Source organism: Ovis canadensis, chromosome 10 (genome assembly GCF_042477335.2).
Source record: "Ovis canadensis isolate MfBH-ARS-UI-01 breed Bighorn chromosome 10, ARS-UI_OviCan_v2, whole genome shotgun sequence".
Classification (NCBI taxonomy): domain Eukaryota; kingdom Metazoa; phylum Chordata; class Mammalia; order Artiodactyla; family Bovidae; genus Ovis; species Ovis canadensis.
Window position 1 is genome coordinate 60,814,401 of NC_091254.1, and position 27,919 is coordinate 60,842,319.

At 34.2% G+C, this 27,919-nt stretch overlaps 1 protein-coding gene and 1 long non-coding RNA gene across 4 annotated transcripts in view; both read right to left on the reverse strand.

The window, feature by feature from the left end:
• DACH1 (dachshund family transcription factor 1) overlaps window positions 1-27,919 on the reverse strand; it is a 495,552-nt gene that overhangs the window by 192,446 nt on the left and 275,187 nt on the right. The gene's annotated exons all lie outside the window — the stretch shown is intronic.
• LOC138446909 (uncharacterized) lies at window positions 19,564-23,518 on the reverse strand. Its single transcript, XR_011259598.1, has 2 exons — window positions 22,221-23,518; window positions 19,564-21,433 (listed from the first exon to the last, which is right to left on the reverse strand). It is a non-coding gene; the product is annotated as an uncharacterized lncRNA (long non-coding RNA).

Genomic DNA, 27,919 nt, shown 5'->3' on the forward strand with positions numbered 1-27,919 from the left:
GTTAATATTAACATGTTTAAATTCAGGCTTTGAAAAAAGATTTCATGTTCTTATTTATCCAAAAAAATCAAGTTAATACTGCATATTGAAAATCACAGAAAAGAAACGGGAAGAAACCATGGACTATTAAGATTATGATGCAGTTATATCAAATGAAAAAAAACAGAAATAGAAAATAAAATTTTAAATGTCAATATATAATCACATAAAGAGAGCCAAATGCCAAAAAATATGGTAGATAGGAAAGGAATAAAATACTATATGATGAGATGTTTGGATGTCATCATTGACTCGATGGACATGAGTCTGAGTATGCTCCAGGAGCTGGTGATGGCCAGAAAGCCTGGCGTGCTGCAGTCCATGGGGTCGCAAAGAATTGGACACAACTGAATGACTGAACTGAACTGAACAGAAAATAAAATTTATTTTTCTGTATATATTTGAATCATAGAATGCGATAGTGCAAAATAGACACAAAAGTCATTCATTTTTTGTTCATTATATATCAAACACTTATAATATGTCAGGAATTGTTGTATGCTATGACAATATAGCGGTGAAGAAAACATATACAAATATATATTCTCAGGTAGTTTATATTCTCATTGGATTGTGTGTAGAAAAAATAATAAGCAAAGAATGTGACACCACATATTAAATACAATATCTGTCATATAAGGACAATAGAGAATTTGGCATATACCCAATGGATGTGTATACATATAAGCATGTATGTTACGAGCGCACATTGGAAAGATTTTGCTGATGAGGCAACACTGTCACACAATCCTCTCCTTTTAACAGAAGAGGAAACTGAGGTTCAGGATAATTAAATAAAATGCTTGAGGTCACAGTAAATCTTTAGGTAAAGAGCTAGACTCATAACACACTTATTTGACTTGGTTCTCAGTTGAAAAAATTGCCTTGGCTGTGCAACGAATCAAAGACAAACATAAACAGTGGGTGTGGACGAAAGGTGGATAGTTCAATTGACCGGAAGAAAAGGTATGCATTAGGAAAGCATCAGGACTCAGGGAGAATTAGGTAGGACTTAGCAGTAGCAGCAGGGAGATGAGAATGAAAATTCTCAGATGTCAGGATGATTAGTTTGGTCATCATCTTGGGCAGGGGAGAGATAGGATTAAAGTGATATATATGAGATAGTTAGAAGGAGGGAAAGGAACTCATCATGGGGAATAATCATCCCAAGTTCTGTCATCCACCACATTGACACTGATATGACCAGGGCAAGAATCCTGATTCTCATATTTCATGCCACTGGAAAACTGATAAAATAGGGAAAAAAAAAATCTTGTGCTTTTTATCATTAGAGTTTTCTAAGATGATGATTGAAGAACAAATTGGTTTCCACAGATAGACATGACGAAACAATTACCTCGAGTGAGGATAAACTGCACACTCTCCCACATATCCGAATCCAGTTCCTTGTAAACTCACCCTTCTGTATATATACTATTGAGTTTTCCGCAATTAAAGGAAAACTATGCTCATCTTTTTCAAAGTTTTCACCTAAAAAGATATAACTTACTCTTTCTTAAGAGAAGGCAAGAGCTTACCAGTGAATATAGCTCATGTAGAGTTCTTAGAAAAGCAAGGGGGTGCTTGGTAGATTCACCAAGAAATACCTCCCCAAGTCATGATATAATAGTAAGGTTTCTGAAACATAACAAGTTTGGCTTTAATATTTTATTGAAAATCTAAATCTGGGGATGTGTTTTAATACTGCTATTTCTATTCTGTGCCGAACATATACTACTGTTCTGTGGCACCTTAAATAAGTGTTATTATACACATCAGCAGAGAGCAAAACAGTGTTTACTATCCTGACATTGAAAAACATGCACTGGTAAAAAACAGCCCATCCTTAGCTACCATTCTTGCTATTCACTTTTCTTCACTACTCACAGTTCTTATATTCACAAGAATTCCTCACTACTGGCCACAAAAATAACAATGTATATTGTGTAGGTAATGATTTCTACATGATGCCATAAAAGCTTTGATTTCTAATACCATTTAGAATGTCTGAATAAATATATGCAAAAAGTACTTATTTTCTTTAGCTTGATAATATCACAGAGCATGATAAGCCTTTATTTTGCCTGTGGAGGGTTTTATTTTTCTTAACAAAACCATAAAATAATATACTAAGTTGCAATATGTAAAGTAAACACTATGTGAATTTTATTTGTGTAAGATGTCTGTATAGGGCATATTATTTACTTTAATTATTTTTGGTTTCTTACTCCAAAATTTTCAAGCTAAATTCTATTTGTATCTGGATGATTTAAAACCTGGTAAATGTGTTAAAATAAATTTTCAAGCAGCTTAGTATGCATAGACTGCTTTTAAAAATTCAAAACAGCCCTCATAGCAAATGTCAGTTCTTTCATGGTTACAAAATGCAAACTCCAAGTGTTTTATCCTAATGAATAAATGAGTTTGTCCTTTATGTATAAAATATAGTTTGTGTTTGTTGCACAAGTTTTTAATAATAGATGAATTTTAGGTTTGCTCCAACGTATTCAATAAAGTGTGATTAATTTGGTTTTTCAAAAATGCAAACTAGACATTACTATATTACTTTGTAAAATGCACAGCTTGCAACATTATTGTCTCAGTGGGATCTTAAATTGAATTGTAAAATGTGTCTTATTTCCAGTTTGATTTATGTAAGAGATAGCAGTGGATAATGTCCCTTTTGAAGTTTCACTGCTTTGTGTGAACAAACAATATAAACCTAAAATTCATAATAGAGTTTATTAGAACCCCAAGCTAACTTTCCAGTTATGTTTGACTGAAAGGAAAACTTATGATGGATTCAGAATACCACATTTTCAATGAAACAACTTTTTGAAGTTTCCTATTATGACGGATTATACAATAAATTTTGACATTTTCTGTGATTTTTATTATGATATTTCAAGTAATTACCAAATCATTTTTTTTCTCTAAAAAAGCTTTCCTGTGCCCTGAGAATTAATCTATGATACCATTTAGCTTGGCTTTTTGAAGTAAATATCACCAGATAAAAGCCAGCTGGATCTGAATAATAGGATACTTGAATGAATGTATTAGTGTTTGAAAAAGAGAGTACAAATCTTCTAAAAAGATTAATTTCCATAAAAAAGATAGCTCCCAGATCTACAAAAGAATGAATTCAAAAACATAATAAACTCTCAGAAAGAAAGGTAGATTAAAGTAAAATCTGCAGCACCTTGTTACTGCAGCTGTTGTGAAGCAATGATTCTGTATCAATTACATTTGGTTGTTCCTGTAGGGCTCTTCAAAGCTTTGTGTGAAAAGCTGAATATGGGATACATGTGACAGTGTAATAACTTCAGTGATTAATTTTGATGCAACACCACTTTCATTCTGATCTTATTCTCAATATTTACAGTTTGAGAGAAGCTACAAAGGTTCTGATGGGAATATATGAATTGAGTAAGGACACTTTTTTTTTCTCCTTCATTTATTGAAGATGTGGATATGAATTTTTCTTTGTCATGAAAATTTTGCAGCTTTATTACGCGACATAGTTGCTGACATCATCAGGTAAAAAGACCTGAGTTGGCCAATGGACTTTATTTTCAATATCCTGTTTGAAACATGTTCTCTAAAAAGGGCCATGAGTCCTGTTCACACTACTTTTCTACCTTAGTCTGTACAATTACTAATAAAAGCAAAGTTTGACCATGCATAATTTCCTCTGGGAGGCAAAATGTACCAGTCCATTTTGGATGATTTGCATTATTACTATCTTCAAGACAAAAACCAAAATCAAAGGTGAAGATAAATTAACTTTCAACTTTGATTAGGTACTAGAAATATTTACAACTGCTAAAAAAAATTGACATGAAAATACCATATTAACATTGCATAATTTCAAATGCCATGGAAAAATAGTAAAAAGAGAAATAGATAATATGATGGATGGTACATATATTTTACTACTGAAGTAATTTCTTTGTAAAAAATACCAAATAAGGATAAAAAAGGGACATCACTGTACAATCGTAACAGCAATAAAAAGTCAACTAAAGAGATTAGTAAATCATTTTCTCAATTACATTCTGAAGCTAATTTGAATATGTGGAATAAAACTAACAACTAATTTCCCTTGCCCCTCTCTTTCCTTTTATCTTTTTTTTAATAGTATACATTGTCAAAATTAACTCAAAAATGAAATGTATCCCAGTAACTGCATGTTTTTTTTAAACTGCACATGCTGTTTAAGTACAGCTATAAATTTACAAATTAAGTTGATCAAAATGAAGATATAAAGGACCTAATGCCATTATTAGAAAAATATGACTGCAGTATAAAACGTGATAGTGTTTACCAGAAAAAAAATTAAAAACAAAGGTTGACTCTTCTGCTCTCATATTGACTACTAAATGGTCATGACAGTTCTTAATAGTAGCACAAGAATTTCTATATCATACTTCAAGAAAGCTGCTTTTAGTTAAAACATAAAAATGGTAGTTACAAGGTTTCTGCAAACATAACTGCCATTCCATTAAGGAAATGGTGCAGCAAACAGTAAATAGTGGCCTCAAGGGAAATGTTAAGTATTGATTTTATTACTGTGTTGGTTGGTTTGTATTTGCAATTGTCAACTCTAATTTCAGACTATGTTTTAAGTATCCTTAAAACTGCTTAAGGAAAGGACAAATATTAATTGAAAAATATTGATAATTATTATTGTTATAGCTTTAACTATCATAAGAGACTATTTCTTTTCAGCTTTTCACAGCATGTCTTTTAAAATAAAAAAAAATTAATTTTGCTACACAAAGCAAATGAACAACCTAGCCATCATTAAGTCAAAGTATATACTCAATTTGTACACTATAAATCAGTATTTGACTCTAGGATAAAGTTAATCACTATGAACAGTATAAACATGGTTACATACTTTCTTAATTAGTTTTGAAATTTAGCTTTCAATCCATTGATATTAAAGTTTCAATTCACCAAAAAGATATAAAATAGCTATGAAACTAATTATAAGTCTAGCATTTTCATCATGTTGAAATAAACATCAACTCACAGCCTCATTAAATGTAAAATGATCAAATGCTGAAAAAAGAACAAAATTTGCCAACTTAATGTAATTAATATGCTTTATATTATCATCATCATCATTATCTTCATCATCACTGATTTCCTCTTTACGTTTCAGTAAATGACATTCACACATTTATACTAAAGGTATAATTAAGAACACAGATCATTTTCTTAAACCATGCCAGAGAGCAACAATGCTTAATATGTACATTTTCAAGTATACCTACGGGGCTGTAAATATAGTCAGTGTTAAACTTCTACAATTAACTAAAAGAAGTGTTTATGCTACACATAAATTTTAAAAATGTCCTCTGTGGAAATCTAAAGAGGTGCAAATTAATATTAAAAAAACCATTATGGCTCTTCTTCAGATTAAAAAACATAAAGTATTCTCAGGTTCACAAGCCACCCAGTATGATTCAAACTTCACATATCAAAATAGAAAGACAACCTATTATTAACACATGAAAATTCTTGAATATCCCTAAATGCCAACTCCCAATATCATGAATCTAAAAAGAGAGTCAAAGGAAAACAGTTCTCTTGATTTTATCATAAAAATCATACTTACATTGTATTTTAAAATATTTAGAGAAAAGAAATGGCTTAATGAAGTAAAACCTTGCTTTGACTACAGAGATTTATTTGTGTATACTAAATGTTCAGTACGTGCTTATTGGACTAAATTTCTTTGTTCCAAATAATTAAAATTTGAGGGATAAATATACAACTAGTCTGTTGGTTCAACAATACTCTTAAAACTTAGCATGGTACTTTACCATACAGTTCAGAATGAAAGTCATAAGGAGTATTTTTTCATATTGAAAATAACTTAATCTTCACTGTCAACCTTCTTTGAGGTGATGCTTTAGTGTATCTAAGATTTCCAAGTTTCTCATGTGAGACTACTTTATTATTATTTTCACTTCCATCACTGACTACAAGCATCTTTAAAGAAACTCTTAGCATGAAACTTACTGTAAGTAGACCCAGGTTTTTTTAATATAGATTCTAAAAGTCAAGGGTCTTTTATAGCTCTCTATAACTGTGATTCTCAAACACTTTGGTTTCACAGTCTCTTTATGGATATTTGCCATACCTGTCAATATTTATCATGTTAGTAAAGAAAACTGGGAAGTTAAAAAATATTTTAGTGAATGACTAAAAAAACCTACAAATTCATGGCATATTAGCATAAATAACATATTTTATAAGAAATAAATATATTTTCTAAAAAATAAATACTTTTGCAAAATTCCTTCATGTTTGGCTTAAGAAGAGCCAGTTGGATTTTCTTACCCACTTGAGCATTTAATCTGCCGTGGTGTCACAAAATATGTAGTTGCTAAAAATTAAAGTTCATACTTCATGAGAGAATAAGAGGGTTTTTTTTTAAAAAAGTAATTAAGGCCTTAGTATTATTATGAAAAAAGTTTTGACCTCTTGAACTCCCTGAGCCCTTGGGAACCCTCCTCTCCGTGGGTTCTGGGACCACACTTCAAGAACTGCTGCTCTATCTGATAACATTTTAGGACTTTTTAGAACATCCGGGGTATGTATTAATTTAGAAACTCAAAGACTGTCCTAGCATTGCTTCAGACAATAAGCACAAGATTAGAAAAGTTGCTCTAAAGTTTCAAATAGAAAACTCATTACGTCATGGCAACAATTGAATCTTAAAAAGGTAGTAATGAGAAAGGGAACTTTTTTCCTCTAGACTTAATTTTACCTCCCAAGGAATAATCAGCTTTTAGTCATTGTGCAGTCCATGGGGTCTCAAAGACTAGGACATGACTCAGCGACTGAACAAGTCATTTTGAGATGGTGCACAAGGCATAGAATTTGGCAAAAGTTAGAGGCAACTTTAAATATTATCTTCACAGCCTTAAGCATAAAGATTCACTCTACCTCAAACACTTCATCTAGAAAGTGGGGATAATATCTGTTCAAGAGCAAGCACAGAATTAAGTGAAACGATGAGCAGGAAGCGTAAAGCATGCTGCTGCTGCTGCTACGTCGCTTCAGTCGTGTCAGACTCTGTGCGACGCCATAGACGGTAGCCCGCCAGGCTCCTCTGTCCCTGGGATTCTCCAGGCAAGAACACTGCATGCAGAACTAGGTAATTGATAAGACAACAGATATTAAGCAGGAAAGTCAAGGTTACGATCACAGGTGTTGAAGTCAGACAAATGAAAAAGGGATGAGATGGTAAAGAAGCTGCATGAGTCTCAGTCTCTCATGTGCAATGTAACAATAACCCAAGGGTAAGTATCACATTATCACACAGATTAGATAACAAGTGTATACAAAGCACCTGCCACATAACAGGTGCTGTCATGAGGAAGAGGAGGAGAAGGAAAAAGAAATGGAAGGAAATTAAAAAAAAAATACCATGTCAATTTGGAGTTTATAAAATTACAGAAAAGGAATTAGGCCATCCTTAAGAAAATATACACTTGAGAGGAGCAGATTTCAAAACAACTTTTAAATAGTTAATACACCATAAGCGTTAAAAGGAAAGGGGATACAATTTAAAACTGCTAAACTCTAGATATGTAAGTATAACTTGACCTCCTCACTTTTAATAAGGAAAACAGAGTATTCCTCCATGAGGTTGCTTGAGGTTCCATCTTTAGCATCTTCATAACCTAGGCAGTGCATGGTCCAGAAGAGACATTCAGTGAACTGGCAATGCATTATAATTTGCATTGAGTGATGCTTAGGCGTCTAGGAAACATCATAGAATTTAACAATAAATGAACTTGCTAAGGACCTGCATTGGAGTACAGATTTTTAGAAATAGGAATTGTATAGCAGTAATGCAAAAAACATAAAACCATAGAAAGACAGGATAGGAAGAATTAGCATGGGAGTATAGGTGTAATGGTTGACTGACTAAAGCCAGGAGTGAATCTAAGACATATAAATATAAAAAGATTTGAGAGGCGTGTTTTTATTTTTCTTTTTAAGTTAGCAGTTAAAAAGAAGGACAGGGATACCTGTTATTCAAAATAATATAAATGTTTAAATCAATGTTTTGTGACTATATTACAATTTAGAGATGTTAATATACTCTGAAAACATTTTTCAGATGTCTAAATTCTACAGAATTTGCCAGATATTTTATGTTTGAAATATTAAGATCATTTGAAAGCTAAAAACAATGGATCTAAATGAACTATTATATGAATGACTGAAAGAATAGAAGTCAACTCATTTTTAGATGACTTGGCTAATATGTTATAATCGGTAAATGAAAGCCGCACATTCCAAGTAATCAATAATGTTCCCAGTGGCATTTTTATTTCTAACAAAATTTCATTTCTAGATTCCCAGATGCATTCAAAACAAGCCTAACAACTTTAATTTTTAGAAGGCAAAACGTCAAATGAATATTACCCATTTCAAAATTCAAGAATATGCAGTTGAGTGGGAATGTACGGAAAAGAAAAGAAAATAGCAAGATTATGTGTGCTTTCAGCCAAAGTATTCATAATCCTTAATGTAAGAGATTTTAAAGGTCAATAATGATGGAATATTCCCATTTTATCATTGTTTCCTATGGCGAAGTAAGTATAACATCTTAAATATCTATTACTAACTATGGAGAAGAATCATTTTGGGTTCACATTACATTTGATTAACGCATATGCTTTTGGAAAGCTTAAAAATGTTCAATGTTCCTGAGAAAAATACACTCAACTTTTTCAGTTTACGTGATTATTGTAAGCACAGGTTAATAATATACATTCCAATTAAAAACCTACATGGTCCTTTTTTAAAATGGAATAAAAGACAACAACATAAATTTGACTATTTTAGATGTCTTCTGTAAGTCAATCATTCAGGATATGCCCTTCTGTGATAGGTTTACTTCACTTACCTGAGGACCATTGGAAACAAAGTACTACAAATCAAGTTTTAGTTAAAGAAGATGGATAAGAATTAGATCTAGAGTTAAAAATGCTATGTCATACACTTAAAATTTCAGAGAGTGGAGCAACTGTTGTGTGTTCCTGCCAAACTAAAATAATTTTTTTAAAAAAAGGGAAGCATGTAAGTACAGCTTTTCATAACTCTTTTGTTATGTAAAAAGAGATTCAATTGGTGAGGCATATGCATTAAATATATTTGAAATATCCATACATAAAAAGAAATAATCTGCTTAATTATGAGCACCTCTAATAAGGAAATCTGGGGGAAAGTCATGTGCTCTTAATTACAAATACATGGCTACGGCACTTTAGATATTACAAAATAGTTTCTTAAAAACATATACTTTATATAATAGATCTAGGAATATACCATTGATTCTTACTGTTTTAAAGAAAGTTATTTCATTTACTAACTATTCATTCTCAATTGTGTTCTTTTATAATTGAATGTTCAAAGATTTAGAGATATATAACATAACTACCTACTAAGGAAACACCATTTTGCTTTTATAGGTATTTTATTACATCAATGGAAATTTCTCTGTATCCTTCTATGACTTAACTCATAAGCTATAACATAAAAATTACTATCAACAATGTAGACCAGCCATAAAATTCAATTAAAAATCCCTACATTTTAAGCAGTTATAGTAGCATAATGTGTAAACATGAGCTGAAGTGATGTGTAGCTCCTAGAGCATGTCACATTTAGAAAATAAATGTTTTAACTTTTTCATCACTTTCTCACTGCAAAGAATATTTGAGGGTCTCTTTAAAATCTTAAATGTACCAGAAAACTTAGTGCTTTCATTAAAGAACAATGGACATGCTCATAATTTGTCTTAGCTAAATCTCTTCAGCAATATTACTGCTATATGTTTTTGTACTCCAAACCATATATCCCTTGTTAATTCATTTTTTCAATAAATGTTGGTTGCAGACACTGTTCTTATCACTGGGATTAGCAGTGAGTAGTAGGACAACAAAATCTCAGTCCCCATGAGGCTGACATTCAAATAATCCGATGCTAGATACATTACGTGGCATGTCAGATCATGATAAATGCTATGGAGAATATAAAGTAGGAAAGGAGGATAGGGAGTATTTTTGCATTGAGAAGGCAGATTGTGATTGAAAATAGGGCAGTTGGTAAAAGCCTTAAAAAGACGGTGACAGTTGAAGAAGACCAAAAAAGAAAAAAGCAAGATCTATGAAGAGGATTCCAAGAAGAATGTGACAACAATGCAAAGACCCTGAGGCAGAAGTATGCTGAGATGTTTGAGAAAAGAAGGGAGGCCAACATGACTAAACCCGAACGTGTGAAAGTGAGAGTGGGCGGGAAGGCAGTCAGATTGGAGAAGAAGCCAGGAGTCTGTGGTGCATGAGATGCTAGGCCACCAGAGGACTTTTATTATTGTACTCTTCATGAAATGGGAAGAACAGAGATAGCTCTACACAGAACAGTGACCTGGTCAGACACGGGTGTTCATAGAAGCATTCTACCAGTTGTAAAGGAGAAGACAGAAAGCAGGGAATCAGGCTAGAATACTTGCACACTGATCCAGGCAAGAAATGGAAAAGGGTAAGAGAGGGGTATATCTGGGGCTACACTAGGTGTTGGTATAAGAGAGGCAGGACTCAAAGACGGCTCCAAGGAGTGGGGCATGAGCAAGTAAGGAAAAATATGTAGTAACTAAAAATGGAAATGAGACGATTGAGGAATGTGGAGATCTGAGGTAGAAAGACCAAGAATTTCTTGTACAGACTTTAAATTTGAGATATCCCAAACTGAGCACCTCCTCCAAAAATAATTTGCCTCAGGCAGAGACACTAACACTGAACTGTTTTTTTTTTTTCATTCATAAGGTAACCAAATGGCTTATGAATAAATAGACACAAATTATGTTCCTCTTTCAAACTTTGTTAGGTTTAATTGGAAATAGTATGTCTTTAAAATATAACAGCTTAGTTAATATTTGTTTTCATGATTCTTCCTCACAAACTCTTTTTTTTTTTTTTCATTTATTTCATTTACTGACTAGTCACTGCATGTGAGTTCTTCCTGCAAACATTGGTGAACACAGAGAGAAATCTGTTCCGCCCTTAAGGTGCTCATAGCCTACCAACAGAGGGAGAAAATAACATAGTATTTATACATTTTGAAGATTTGAGAGGCAAAGTGGAAATGCATGGTTTATATCAACTGTGTTCATATACGTGGTTTAATGCATTTATTCTTATAATATTTAACTGTAATCTATGTGACTTTCATAACATATATAAAGAAATGGATGATTGAAAGTGAAAGTAGCTCAGTCTTGTTCAACTTTTTGCAACCCCGTGGACTATACAGACCATGGAATTATCCAGGCCAGAAAACTGGAGTGGGTAGACTAACCCTTCTCCAGCGGATCTTCTCAACCAAGGAATTGAACTGCGGTCTCCTGCATTGCAGGCGGATTCTTTACCAAGTGAGTTATAAGGGAAGTCCAGAGACAGAAGGAAGACTGTATATTGTTTTATGAAAATTAAGACAATGGCATCGTGAAGCTTAAAGAATAAAATTATCTCACGTTGAACTAGGGATACATCTTCATTTGCATTTACAGGTATGAACAAGGCACTCTGGGTCAAGTGCATACTCTGGAGTGGGGAAGGTCTCAATAGAAATATGAACATTGGAAATGTAGTCCAATAAAGGAAAGATGACATCTTTGGCAGAGGAAACAGCAACTTTGAATTTACAGAAGCACAAAAAATAAAAAGAAAGCTTTGTGGGCAAATAGGTAGCTAGATCTTTGAAGGGAAAGTTAGGAGACTGGAAGGGGAACATAAAAGGAGGGGCCAACAACACTATGTTCAAATTTAATATTGATTTTCAATTCCAAAAGATTAAAAGTTAAACCTAAACCAAGCTTAAGGAAAACTATTTTTTTAAATAATAAATGTCACTCAAATCAACCAGTCACTTCCAATTTATTCATTGGTTTACTTCTCTAATTAGTCTAGTAAGGTATCATTTTTTGTGATACTGCAGGTTTTAAGGGGCTTTCTGGCCTAGAATCTCATGGCACTTCTTTGAGAAGTGTGTTATCTATTTGAGGTGGTGTTACCTATTTTAAAACAACACTGTGCATATTTGAACACTGCTGCTGCTGCTGCTGCTGCTAAGTCACTTCAGTCGTGTCCGACTCTGTGTGACGCCATAGACGGCAATCCCCTGTCCCTGGGATTCGCCAGGCAAGAACACTGGAGTGGGTTGCCATTTCCTTCTCCAACGCATGAAAGTGAAAAGTGAAAGTGAAGTTGCTCAGTCATGTTCGACTCCTAGCTACCCCATGGACTGCAGCCTACCAGCCTCCTTCGTCCACGGGATTTGCCAGGCAAGAGTACTGGAGTAGGGTGCCATTACCTTTCTCCAATTTGAACACTAATGTGGTGTAATACCTATTGTTTGATGCAGAGGTTTAATTGTACATGATGTTTTTCCCCAGTGAAGACAAATGTTATTGACAAGGCTTCCCCAATCTCTTCTCCACTTCCCCCATGATATCACTGACACCATTTCACCCTGCCGTTGGGTGGGCAAACTTTGGCAGTCAATCAAGTTTCAAATCCTAGCTCAGCCATGCCAAGTGTATGACACTGGGGAATGTGTTTGACCTCTCCGTGTTTTAGTTATCTCCAAGGTGAGATGTCCATCTCTGGCCCTGTCTCTGCATCACACTATTGTGTTGAAAGGCTCACCTATGTAAAAGTACAGTGACTTTTTCATCCATAGTAAGTGCTCAATAAATTGAAGTCACAATTATTAATGTGAACTGAATCCTTGTGTCGAACAAAGAGGACAGAGATAAAATTAGTTTAACATCTTCTACTGAAACGCACTTTTTGTAATTCTGTTTCTTTGTACTATAGTCACGGGAACTGGGAAAGATCTAAAACTGGAGATGATATAAATACTTTGATAAATTTTACCACCTAAAATGTATTAATGTTTACTTGTCTTATAAACTTATTTTGTGTTGTGGAAAATGTGTACAAACAACTCCTTGTTAAATGCTGTACACCATAAATTTTGCCCTCAAATAACGTTCATGTGGGTCATGATTAAGTTGCTAGTTCTCAAAAGCCTATTTAAATCACTACATGTTTGAAAAATTGTATTTGCAAACATTTTCCAACTTGAACTATTATTTATCATCTATTTAAAATAGAAAACCTATTTTCATAGTTCTATTTCCAACTCAACAGAGACCTTCCTTCAGCAGTAGTAAAAATTATGCGGGAATAGTACTACGGAGCAGAAACTTGCTAATTTTCCACATTTATAAAGGAAAATAATCTTAGTATAAAATTACCTCTGGTTATTCTTGAAAATTATTCATTCTTAAATTAGGGTTTGTATTTAAACTTTAAAGTCTTAGAGTTCTCCTCATTTTTACTTGGAAAAATATAATATCTTATTTGGGGATACAACTCAAAACGTATCACTTTCCTGAACCACAAAACTCTATCATTAAAACCTAAGGGCTAAAAAAAAAAAATCTAAGGGCTGCTGTTGTTGTTTAGTCAACTAAGTCATGTCTGACTCTTTTGCGACCCTGTGGACTATAACCCATCAGGCTCCTCTGTCCATGGGATTTCCCAGGCAAGAATTCCAGGATAGGTTGCCATTTCCTTCTCCAGGGCATCTTCCCAACCCAGGAATAAAACTTGCATCTCCAGTATTCACAGGCAGATTCTTTACCACTGAGCCAAAAGTGAAGCCCAAATCAAAGTGTAAATAAGATTTACACAAAATCCAAGTGTAAAAGTTAAAACTTGACAATATTATTATAATTTCACACTGATAATATAAATAAAGAGACAAATGAACATTCATTTCAAAATTGAGTTTTAACAGAATGACAGAATTGCACTGTTCACATATTTAAAACAATCTAATACCACTTCAGACAAAATTGTTGAAATTCTCTAACCCACAAATTAGAGGCAAGTGAGTAGCTAAATCAAATGAATTAGGAGTACAATTTCATTAAATGTAATGTAATTTTGGCATCAAAGAGATTTATGAACTCTACAACCTGAACAGCAGAAATACTGTTAAACAATTCCTAGGCTTTCTAGGGGAAAAAATGCTACCCTCTTTTCTGTTCTGAGCAAAAGCAACAGATAACAGTTTTATATTCCATCTACTTATGTACCACCTGAAGAAGGCAATGGCACCCCACTCCAGTACTCTTGCCTGGAAAATCCTATGGACAGAGGAGCCTGGAAGGCTGCAGTCCATGGGGTCGCTGAGGGTTGGACACGACTGAGTGGTTTCACTTTCACTTTTCACTTTCATGCATTGGAGAAAGAAATAGCAACCCACTCCAGTGTTCTTGCCTGGAGAATCCCAGGGACAGTGGAGCCTAGTGGGCTGCCATCTATGGGGTTGCACAGAGTCAGACACGACTGAAGCGACTTAGCAGCAGCAGCAGCATGTACCACCTTCTGAGTTTAAAAGAATTTTACAAACCATATGCCTTTCTTGAACTGGAATGGTACAGCAGGAAAGACAAATTAAGACATTTGTTCATGTGTATTTTATTACATGTGCAGGTAAATAAAATTGACTTCAACTCTCCTGAATGATATACCTTCTTTTCTCTGTAATTATATCATTTCAAATCAGCAACTTCATTAATGTGAGAATGGTCACACTCTGATTTAATACTAGTTATGCTAATATTACATATTTTATTGTTATGTGTGTTACAAAACAACTTTCAGATTTGTTGCATTACTTCTTTATAGACCAACCTTATTTATACACACATATAAAATACACACGTGATTCTCTGGTGGCTCAGATGGTAAAAAAAAAAAAAATATGCCAGCAATGCAGGAGACTCAGATTTGATCCCTGGGTTAGAAAGATCCTCTAGAGAAGGCAATGGCAACCCACTCCAGTAGTCTTGCCTGGAGAATTGGACAAGGAGCCTGGAAAGCTACAGTACATGGGGTCACAGAGAGTCGGACACGAATGAGCAACTCTCATTTTCATTAATACGCAAAAAAAGGTAATTTAGAGGACTGAATGGAGAAGGCAATGGCACCCCACTCCAGTAATCTTGCCTGGAAAATCCCACGGGCGAAGGAGCCTGGTAGGCTGCAGTCCATGGGGTTGCTAAGGGTCGGACACGACTGAGCGACTTCACTTTCACTTTTCACTTTCATGCATTGGAGAAGGAAATGGCAACCCATTCCAGTGGTCTTGCCTGGAGAATCCCAGGGACGGGGGAGCCTGGTGGGCTACCGTCTATGGGGTCACACAGAGTTGGACACAACTGAAGGGACTTAGCAGCAGCAGCAGCAGAGGACTAAAATCTAATGTGAGAAAGTGTTTTAATAATAAAGATACAAAATATATGAAATAAGAAAGCAAATAAAACTCTTTACTATAATTTCCATTCTGAGTATCAAATCATGGCTGGTAGCATTAGGTGTGCATGTGTGCTAAGTCACTTCAGTTATGTCTGATTCTTTATGACCCTAGACTATAGGTAGGCTCCTCTGTCCATGGGATTCTCCAGGCAAGAATACTGTCAGGCCTTCCTCCAGGGAATGGTCCCAACACAGGGACTGAAGTCAAGTCTGAAGTAAGGCTGAAAATCATACAAGATATCAATATCTTAATCAGTTGTTTGAAACTCACTGAAGAAGAAAATATGATTATTTCTGTATTTGTCACCCTAAATAATGTAACTAAAAGATTCAGATATCCTTGACTACCCATGATCAATGAGAAAGACACCAATGTTGTAGAAAGAATATATATTTTGAAATCAAAATTAGTAGATTCAAATCCTTCTATTCACTAGCTTGGTCAAGTCAAAATTTTCAGAGCTTCAGAGCCTCTCTTCAAAACACTGCAAAGCATGTATAAAATACATTCATTCTCAAATAATGGCCATTTGAACTTACTTGACTGGAGAGTTTCTCTATCTTTTCAAATGATACATGCCCAAATCTCAAGGCATAGGTGGATATATTTAGCTTAACACAAACTTTCCATATGATTTTGATTTGCTTACACTTATAATCGTCAATGAAAATCCAGGAATCCATGTCACGTATAAATATCTATGCTTCTATGACTGTTCTGTTCACAATGGTCATTGTATATAAATTATATAAATGGTCATTATATATATAAATTATAAATTACATGAACACTGTCTAATAGTCAAAGTTTCTGCAGACGGAATCATGAGATGGATGTGAGGTAGCTAGCAATTTTCCCTTTATATTGACAAACACATGTAAAGGGGTCTCAAATTATAAAAAGTTAATTAGACTAGAATTCAGCAGTTCTAAAAACTAGCTTTTTACAGGAATCACCTGGAGTTTAAATACATACATACACAATTCACAGAATCCTACTCTTAGAGATTATGATCTTGATGGTTTGAAGTAAGTCCAGTTATTTTTTAAAGATCCCCAGAAGATTCTAAATTGCCGTTATGATTGAAAAGCCTTGAACTACCTGAACGATATGGTCCCTTTGACTCAGATTCCATAATTCTAGGTAAAATCCAATTTAAATAATCACATATGGTTCAAAGTAGGATTTACTTTATACTTTGTATTACTGCAGGGCAGTTCAAAGAACCAGTAGGTCAATAACATAGTGTTGTCTCACTGCACTTTTCTGGAAATGGTTTATTTACAAACACCTCTGCTCTTTTACCTTTTTGCCTGCCTGAGGCAAGATGGTGAGAACTGGAATCCACAGGGAGATGAGAAAGTCTCTCAGGCATTATCAGAGTGGTTAATATATGACAAGCTTGCCATCTAGGCAAAAAAACACTAGAACAGAAATATTCTATCTCCCTTTCGTAAACAAGAAAATACATCATGGGAAGAATATACTATTCTTCAATTATTTATGTTGCATTACATATGTTTCTTTTACACAGTTCTACAAAATCACTGCAGATGGTGATTGCAGCCATAAAATTAAGACACTTACTCCTTGGAAGGAAAATTATGACCAACCTGCTGCTGCTGCTGCTAAGTCGCTTCAGTCGTGTCTGACTCTGTGCGACCCCATAGACAGCAGCCCACCAGGCTCCCCCATCCCTGGGATTCTCCAGGCTAGATAGCATATTAAAAAGCAGAGACATTACTTTGCCAACAAAGATCGGTCTAGTCAAGGTTATCGTCTTTCCAGTGGTCACGTATAGATGTGAGAGTTGGACTGTGAAGAAAGCTGAGCACCGAAGAAGTGATGCTTTTGAACTGTGGTGTTGGAGAAGACGCTTGAGAGTCTTGGACTGCAAGGAGATCCAACTAATCCATTCTAAAGGAAATCAGTCCTGGGTGTTCTTTGGAAGGAATGATGCTGAAGCTGAAACTCCAGTACTTTGGCCACCTCATGAGAAGAGTTGACTTACTGGAAAAGACTCTGATGCTGGGAGGGATTGGGGGCAGGAGGAGAAGGGGAGGACAGTGGATGAGATGGCTGGATGGCATCACCGACTCGATGGACATGAGTTTGAGTGAAATCTGGGAGTTGGTGATGGACAGGGAAGCCTGGTGTGCTGTGATTCATGGGGTTGCAAAGAGTCAGGCACGACTGAGCAACTGAACTGAACTGAGCTGAACAACATCATGAAAGAAAGTGAAAGTGTCGCTCAGTCGTGTCCGACTCTTTGCGACCCCATGGACTATACAGTCCATGGAATTCTCCAGGCCAGAATACTGGAGTGGGTATCCTTTCCCTTCTCTAGGGTATCTTCCCAACCCAGGGATCAAACCCAAGTCTCCCGCTTTGCAGGAGGATTCTTTAGCAGCTGAGCCACAGGGAAGCCTTTCAACATCACACTACAAAGTAATTCATAACTTTGTTTTGCTTTCTGGGTTTTCCATTTTTATTAGTCTTGTAATCATTAACTTACTGTATGAATTTTATGCTTCATAATAGAATGGAATAAGAAATACGTTTTTGTATTTTCACCTATTCTATACTGTTGGGTGATATATCTAACAGATAATATCTGTTAGATCAGAATCTCCTTCATCCATCTTTCTTCTAAACAAACAATAACAGAACATTATTGCTATATTTTTAAAGACTTTTCTTACTCTGAATAAAGTTGATACCCTAGTATCATTTCCAAATGTTTCATAGTTTCTAGTCTAAAAGTAAAAAGTGAGGAAAATAACATTTCTTACCTATGAAGTTTAATGCAAACCCCAATCCTATAGCATATTTTTTAAAGATATACAACAAACTTTGCTGGCATTTGCAAAAATATACTATAACACCATTTGTCTGTTTTATTTATGCTGTGTAAATTACATATTATGTTACATAATGTGTATAATGCTAGACCATGAAAAACAGTTAGCCAGATATTTCATACAGTGAATAGTCCCAAATTTAACATGAATCTCACTTGAAGGAATAACTATTAGTTCATGCAAATATGCTGACTAATGGTTATTTGATGGCATGGTAAAATTGGATTATCAGCCTACACAGCTTCACTGAGCTAACCTGAGAGTATAAAAGTAGTACTATCAAAAAAAAAAAAAATAATGTTTTACACTCTGGGAAAGTCAACACAAAACTTCCTATGTCTTCCCAACATCTCTAATAATTAAATTTTGTTTTGTGTATCCAAACATGCATATTTCTTAACATGTTTTCCTAAATAAGTACAAAACAAACTACAACACTGCAAGTCACTAAACTATTTGGCCTACTAGGAAACACTGTTAAAAGAAAAATCTGTGTGTGTTTTCTTTAATTACAAAGACCCTATCTAATTTTAACTGCCTCCTTTTTTTCTTAATAATGAGCTGACCTTCTCTTCTCCTTAACCCTTTTTTATCAAAGCCATCTACACCCACTTTGCCGTCTGTTTCTCTAATCTGCAATTATTTATGTTTTCTTCATGCTGCTTTGTCCTCCATGGGAGCAAAATTGTATTTGGTGAAATATAGAGCTAATTATACCATGAACCCAGCAACAAAAAGACAGAGCAGATGTTACTTCAGACGTGCTAAAAGTCCTCATGCTTAATGTGCATATAGTCAAACACTGAGAGGAGTCATCAAAAACAATATCTAATCAAGGCAGTTTTAGACATGCAAATCTTTGTAACACCAGAATTAAATGGAGAAATTCTGTCAGTATTTCCGGAACTCACCATGTGCTTGCCAGAATAATTATATTAGGTAGTGATTTCTAATTAATATAATAAATGTGTGAGTCTACATTGTTTCTATCCCGGTGGGGTAGAAATCTAGGGAGGCAGAAATGGAGATCATATGCTGTGAGTTAATAACACAACGCACAATGTTTTCATTGAGAATGTGTTTCCATGATGCCAAAATAAACTCTTTGAATGTTTTCGAGTTGACCAGCAAAATATATTTTATTCTCTTACATGCTTTCTTTTTATTCACAGTGAATCATTTATATCATCTACTCAAATGAGTTTCTCTTCGCTAACTTAGTATATTTCCACCTAAGATTCAGTTTTGTTTCTGTTTTTTTAAATATGTGGGTACATAAATATGTCAGTGTAGCTATCATGGCACAATGGTTGCTTTTTTTGGCAAAAATTGAAAATAATTTTTGACTTATTGGATTTAAATCAAAATTACTTGTCCCAAACACATTCCCTCTCCACCCCCTCATTTCTGCCACTGTAACCTGTGTGCAAATGGTAAATTACTCCAGGAAAATGCAAAATGCTTATCATACTGTGTAGTGACTAAAAACAATTCCAAACGCACTGGTTTAAAGTCACTGTATGAGGGCAGTATTTTAAAGGCACACTTTCCACAAAAAGAAGTGTGCCTACACCACAGGGTGTAAAGCCGCTTCTGAGATCTAAAACTTAGTGGGCTCAGCACACGAAACCTCCCTCCTGGTGAGTGTTAAATGTGTTCGTTGAGTGGCTGCACTGGGCATCATTTTCAATGTTTATTTTAGGAAAATAAAGCACCTCTCTTTAAACCTGCGATAGTGTAGCTGAAGAATTCCATCCTATTAGGAAGCGCATAACTTATTCTCCTTCCTGTTATATGCAAAGTCTAAAATAGAATAGTGTCTGGTTTACACAGATATCAACTTTTAAAACATTATATATTGGCCAATTATAAACGGGATAAATGTTCTAACAGCTAATATTTTATATACATTTCCTATTGAAGGAAGTGCTTTATATGTTGTAAGTAATACATTAGCCCAAAGTTTGTTTTAATCAAACTAAATTATATATGTGGCATAGTTAGTTAAGTTAGTTAAGTCGCTTGGTCAGTCGTGTCCGACTCTTTGCGACCCCGTAGACTGTAGCCTATCAGGCTCCTCCGTCCATGGGATTCTCCAGACAAGAATACTGGAGTGGGTTACCATTTCCTTCTCCAGAGGATCTTCCCAACCCGGGATCAAACCCAGGTCTCCCGAATTGCAGGCAGATTCTTTAACCTCTGAGCCACCAGGGAAACCCGATATATGTGGCATACATGATATATACTATGTCCAGCGTAAATAAAATTTCAAACATTTTGTGTTTATTATAAAGGAGAAAGAAAGGCTACTTGTATGTTTGAAAGAATGTGAGAGTAACTTTGAAAATATTGATATTTCTATCATTGTCGAATATAACTGTTGATATTATATGTCTTCTAGTTAAGCTGTTATATCAGATTATGAGGGAGCCGATATGATAAGTTCACAAAAATTGTCTGATGTAATAAATATATTTTAGAAAATTCTACTTATAAAGTTTAATGTTACCATATTCAATGAATATAAAATGCAATATAAAACACATTCATGTAATTTAACAATCTTTATTGAATTTTTTACATTTTATTTTCCAATTGGTTAATTTTTAATTTATTTTATATTTCAAGCAATACTCAAAAACCTGAATGCATAGTTATGATAAAAACACTTATTGAATTGAGGAACATCAAATCAACTGATTACTGAGTTCAAATCAACTGGTTATTGAGTAAAATAAAATGAAATTAATGTTCTAAAAGACAAATAAACAAGGTGAATTCTTGAACTTTCCACAGTGGAACTTAACACCTTTGATATTCAATAGGCCAAACAGAACCACTGAAGATGGAGTGCCAACTGTAACTCTACCAGCTTTGTTATCCACTCACTCAGAAGAATGGACAATTTCTTGAGAGGCCAAACTATACAACACTACTTTGGAAAAGTAAAATATCTGAGTGCAGGAATTTTATTTTTATAGTTTCCAATCATTTGGGCCCATTTAGGAATTAAGATTAATCAAGGTAATATAACCAAAATAAAAAAACAAAAACATATTTTGCCCCAGCTTGATTTCTAAGTAGAAGTTATTGCAACCAATAAAAGTCCACACCTTACTACACTGTTGGTGGGAATGCAAACTAGTACAGCCACTATGGAGAACAGTGTGGAGATTCCTTAAAAAATTGCAAATAGAACTACCTTATGACCCAGCAATCCCACTTCTGGGCATACACACCGAGGAAACCAGAATTGAAAGAGACACATGTACCCCAATGTTCATCGCAGCACAGTTTATAATAGCAAGGACATGGAAACAACCTAGATGTCCATCAGCAGATGAATGGATAAGAAAGCTGTGGTACATATACACAATGGAGTATTACTCAGCCGTTAAAAAGAATTCATTTGAATCAGTTCTGATGAGATGGATGAAACTGGAGCCGATTATACAGAGTGAAGTAAGCCAGAAAGAAAAACACCAATACAGTATACTAACACATATATATGGAATTTAGGAAGATGGCAATGACGACCCTGTATGCAAGACAGGGAAAGAGACACAGAAGTGTATAACGGACTTTTGGACTCAGAGGGAGAGGGAGAGGGTGGGATGATTTGGGAGAATGACATTCTAACATGTATACTATCATGTGAATTGAATCGCCAGTCTATGTCTGACGCAGGATGCAGCATGCTTGGGGCTGGTGCATGGGGATGACCCAGAAAGATGTTATGGGGAGGGAGGTGGGAGGGGGGTTCATGTTTGGGAATGCATGTAAGAATTAAAGATTTTAAAATTTAAAAAATAAAAAACTAAAACTAAAAAAAAAAAAAAGAAAAAAAAAATAAATACAGTTTTTATCACCCTTTAAAAAAAAAAAAAAAAAAGTCCACACCTTAGAGAAGCCAGGTGTCAAATGGCAGTGGAGCTGTTCACTAATTCAGCTCCTCCTACATCAAAGGCACTATCTTATCATCTTTAACATCATATCCTGCTAATAAGTCAAAACAAAGGGACTTTCAAAGGAACTATTTTGCCTACCAGTATTTTAATCAAAATAGTAAACAGAAATACTTCCTTTGATTTCATTTAGTTTCACCCTTGATTGGCAAAGTGGTCTATAAATATAGACATGTATGAAGTGATATTTATGCAAAACAGCTTGAATTTCAGAACCACTAGAGATGTGACTCACTTTAATCAAATGCATTATATTAAAATGTTACCTAAGTAGTGGACCAATTTAAAACGTGATTCGATAAAAGTCCTGATTAACATGAGACATTTCAGGAAAACTCCATAGATGAGTATGCCTGTATGTTAAGAGAATCTAGTGTTTTACATGTTTAATAATATTTGGTTCACTGAATCAATAATCATTTTTTAAAAATACTAAACTTCTACTACTTCAACATAGTCTTCATACTAGGAATATATACCCTGGTTTGAATCATGCACGCTTTTAATGCAATAAGATGTTCATTTTTGAAAGATGTAAATAAAATAACAAGACTTGACATTTTTATTGCCATAGAAAATATTTGAGGATGACTATAATTTTTCTTTTTGTAATCCCAACAAGGTTAGTAATTAGAAATGTATTAAAACTCCAGGAATTAAAGCATTTGGTTTAGTGGAAATTTGAGCATAACTTTTGAATACATTAAATATACTAAAATGTATTTTATAGTGTAGATATCTAGAAATGTATTAATTTCCAAATAATACCATATGTATTCTTATAAAATTCTCAAATTTTTATCAAAGACATTTTCCCCACAAAAAGAAGCTGGCTCACAGTGCATTAAGAGACAGATGCTATATGACACTGTGAAAAATTAAGATTTCATTCACTGTTTTCACCAACTCTAAATTACACTTTCATTAATAAAGAAAACAAGTTACAAGGTCCTATTTTTACCCCATGCAAAGTCCAGAAAAGAATATGGAGGAGGGAAGATGATAGACGTCGTCTTTCAGACTCTCATTTTCTGTAAGTGAAAGTGATTTTTGAACATTGCTGTTGAAGATAATACAAGGTACCAAACTGAAGAACGTATGTGCTATAGGGACTGCGGATGTCTTCACTGTGTCCGATATCTAACACTGAGGGTACGTTTTCAGATACAATGATCGATAATGGTATTCCTCCAATTTAGCACTCACTTCCTTTACTAGTTTCAGTTCAGTTCAGTCGCTCAGTCGTGTCCGACTCTTTGCAACCCCATGAATTGCAGCATGCCAGGCCTCCCTGTCCATCACCAACTCACGGAGTTCACTCAAACTCACATCCATCGAGTCAGTGATGCCATCCAGCCATCTCATCCTCTGTCGTCCCCTTCTCCTCCTGCCCCCAATCCCTCCCAGTATCAGTCTAGTTTACAGAGGTGCTAACTCTTCATGTGATATCAAAATAAATTATATTCTATAGGATGATGAAATTTCTAATAATGCTTGATACATTATAGGTATTTTGATACATATTATATATATATATACAGACAGAATAAACTTGAATGTAACTGTCAATAAAAATTATTTTTAAAATAGAAAGTAACCAAGATTTTGTTTAAGCTGTCCATATTAATACTATTTATCAAGTTTCTTACATGGTAAGAATTAATTCTTACTAAACCAGTTTGATAGAGCCAGTGGCATTAATTCACATTTATTTTAAAAATAGTAAGTGTTAACCTGAAATTTATTCTCAGAAAATGCTCTACACTGGAAATATTTCCAAGGATTTGAGACTTTACAATAGGAGTATTTAAATGGTTACTGATATGATAGATATGAAAAACCTTCTTGATAGTGTGAATACAAAGGTATCAAGAGGTAGAATGAGTGTTGAATTTATGTTGTGGAAAATTGGTCCCAAGTTGGATTTCCACTTCATCAGAAAGCACTTTTGTCTTGTATGCAAACAGTTAATGAAGCATGCTAACACTGAATTGTTTTAACTAGTGTTAGAAATACTTCACCTTTATTCCTCTTTTTCCTTTTGGAAAGTTTTAATACTAACATAAGGAGACACCCTAAATTTCATAACCCAATTCAATTTTTCAGCTACAATGAAAGAATAACTATTCATGCTTTAAATATTTTCATTTATAAATTATTTCCTATTGAAAGGTAGCAAAAGAACCATCAATTCTGCTGCACAATAATAAATGCATGATGAGAATGATCTAGTCATTACATTTTTATCTAGAAGCCTACCTTTAGTTTGAGTATTTTGAAGCAGTGAGCCTTTTGATTTAGTTTTTAAAGCCTCTGGCAGGTGGCAAAATTTTGTTCCAACAACATTCATGTGATTTAGAACAAAGGAATTCTTTCAAGAGGTTTGTGGTTTTACCTTTATACCACTTTCAAAGAAAATGAGATGATCATTTCTTTCACATTAAAATTAAAATAAACATAAGGGGTAGGAAAAATTACACATTATAGCAAATAATTGCACTTAAAAAAGGGCTTTTCATAGATTTATTCAGACCATACTTTATACTCGTAAAAACAAAGTGTTCACCTGCATAACTTTTTCACAATGTGATAATTTAATCCTTACTTTGCATGTCTTCTATTCGATATTAAAAATTCCTATTTTAAATTCAACTGTACAAGTTCATTACTGCTTTGTATAAAACATAACACCTTATATGCTTATCTTAATATAAGTGATTTAGGTTGTACAATTACTAACCAATGTAATTCTAAAATACTGAATAGTTTTTCTAAGTGCCTCAAATAAATGCATTTCTGACATAAATGTTACTTGAGAAAAAAAAAGTCTATAAAAAAAATACTGCACTAAAGTATACCTGACTTTAAAAACCAGCTTTAATTTCAATTATCATCAAATATGAATAGGATTCATCTCTTGAAGTTTTGGTCACTGGTGTTTTAATTCTTCCAGAAAAAAATATTTTGATAAAATATTACTCTTGAAAAAATACTCATGGTAAACTTATTTTACTAAGTATATACAAATATTATTATTATTTTTTTTTACCAGCAGTAACATATATAGCCCTATTTCAGGTAAAGGTGAAGTTGCTCAGTCGTGTTTGACTCTTTGCGACCCCATGGACTGTAGCCTACCAGGCTCCTCCATCCATGGGATTCTCCAGGCAAGACTATTGGAATGGGTTGCCATTTCCATCTCCAGGGGATCTTCCCGACCCAGGGATCGAACCCAGGTCTCCCGCATTGGAGGCAGATGCTTTAACCTCTGAGCCACCAGGGAAGTTTAAACATGATAAATAAGATGCCAACAAAATTAACAGAGCTTGTCAGGTGTGTTATTTCAAAGGAACATGGGTCATATAAAACTAAAGACTTTTTAAATCAGAAATTTTGAAAAGTATTGCATCTGTTCCCTCATTTTAGAAATAAAGACTCTGATGCCCAGAACTATTAAATGAAGCATTAACTCCACATCATGACAGTCTCTTAATTTCCACATTCATGGGAAAGATTTCTATAATGAATCAGAAATAACTAATGTATTTTTAATAGATGTATTTCCTTTCTTCAAAAGGAAATAGATGTATTTGTAATAGGTTTATTTTATGGGTAAGATACAATCATGAATTTATCCTTAAGAGAGGTAATACTCAACTGAGAATAGAGTCACTTGCAAACCAGTTCTATATACACTCCAGGAAAATATTTCTCCTGAATAATATGACTAGCTGATATCATGTATGCATCTAGCATTTACATAAAACATATCAGTTTCAAAAGTTTTTACATTAAAATTTATTTCACCCATTTAAGCTCTTAACCAGATAACATTATATTTGTTTAGAAAAAAATGGAATATTTTGACCTCACTAACAAGGTGATATTCAAAGAAAGAGGGTGCTAATTCAGAACTTCTGATTTTATAGAATAAATGCACCCAGGTGACATTTCCACTCCAAGTTAGACTTAAAGATAACATTTATTACCATATAGCAACTGGAAGATTCTTAAAAATAAACTTTATTCTCAGGTCTTTAAATAAAAATAGATCAATTAAAATATTAATTTTAATGTCTTAGTTAAATAGTAAATAATATTTCAGATGAAGAATATGGTATATTTGTTCCTTAATTTAACTTAAATTTAATTATTCTATAATCAATGAGAACTAAGCAAAGTGGTTCTTCAAAAGGAAAATGCATGAGCTTGAGTATGCCAAATTCATTCTATTTTTTTTTAACAGTGATTATTTAGTAATCTATACCACTAGGAAAACAAGAGCCTTTAGATTCATGGTCGATAGGGAATACACACCAAGGAATGTAAAAGCATAGTTTGGGGATATAAAGGTACAAAGGTTGGGGCTGTAACCATATCTGTCTTTAAGAATACACTATAATTAAGGAAGATATGAAAGAAATTATAATCCACATGCAAATTTAGACAAAAAATAAAAAATTTAGTTTTTTAAAGCTTTATTTTAAACTTGAAAGGAGAAAATAGTCCTTTCTTTAAAGCAGGTAACATTTTATAACAGAGATGTTAAGCAACAATACTATAATAGAGTTTATTCTAAGCCACAAAGGTCCATATTGTCAAAGCTATCATTTTTCCAGTACTCATGTATGGATGTGAGAGTTGGACCATAATGAAAGCTGAGCACCGAAGAATTGCTGCTTTGGAACTCCGGTGTTGGAGAAGACTTGAGAGTCCCTTGGACTGCACAGAGATCTAACCTGTTAATCCTAAAGGAAATCAGGCCTGAATATTCACTGGAAGGACTGATGCTGAAGCTGAAACTCCAATTCTTTGGCCACCTCATGTGAAGAACTGACTCATTGGAAAAGACCCTGATGCTGGGGAAGATTGAGGGCAGGAGGAGAAGGGGACGACAGAAATGAGATGGTTGGATGGCATCACCGACTTGATGGGCATGAGTTTGAGCAAGCTCCTGGAGTTGGTGATGCACAGGGAAGCCTGGTGTGCTGTAGTCCAAGGGGTCACAAAGAGTTGGACAGGACTGAGTGACTGAACTGAACTGAACTATGAAGTAGATTATTATGCGTCCAATCCTTGGATGAGAACAATGTAGACTAAAAATTAGAAATAATAAGAAACAATGTCCTTCATTCTAGTTTGAAGACTGAAATAAATTTATGTAATATTAGCTACAGTTTTAGTAAACACAAGTAGTAAACTGAGATCTTCAGAAATTGTTTTTTTATCTTGATAGAAAAATTCACATTATTAAAAATCCATTCTCATTACTAAGTTAGTAAAATAAGGAAACATTTTTATCTTGATTAATATACCTCAATATGCCCTTAGAGAATATTATGAATGAGAGAGAAGTAAGAGACATATTCTGCTTAAATCCAAAGGTAAGAAACCAGTATTCAATTTGTTTTCAAAGATTGGGAAATTCATTCAGATGCACTACCAAAATATAAAATAAAAATAAGTGGCAAAACTATCCTGATCAAAGAGAAAAATGTCCTGTATTGCAGTTGATATGATTGTCTTCCTAAAATTTCCAAGCTTAAGAGATGGAGTTTGGACAGCATAATGTTAAGTTATGAGTCTCTAAACCATTTTTAACCCTGGTGGCTCAGTGGTAAGAATCTGTCTGCC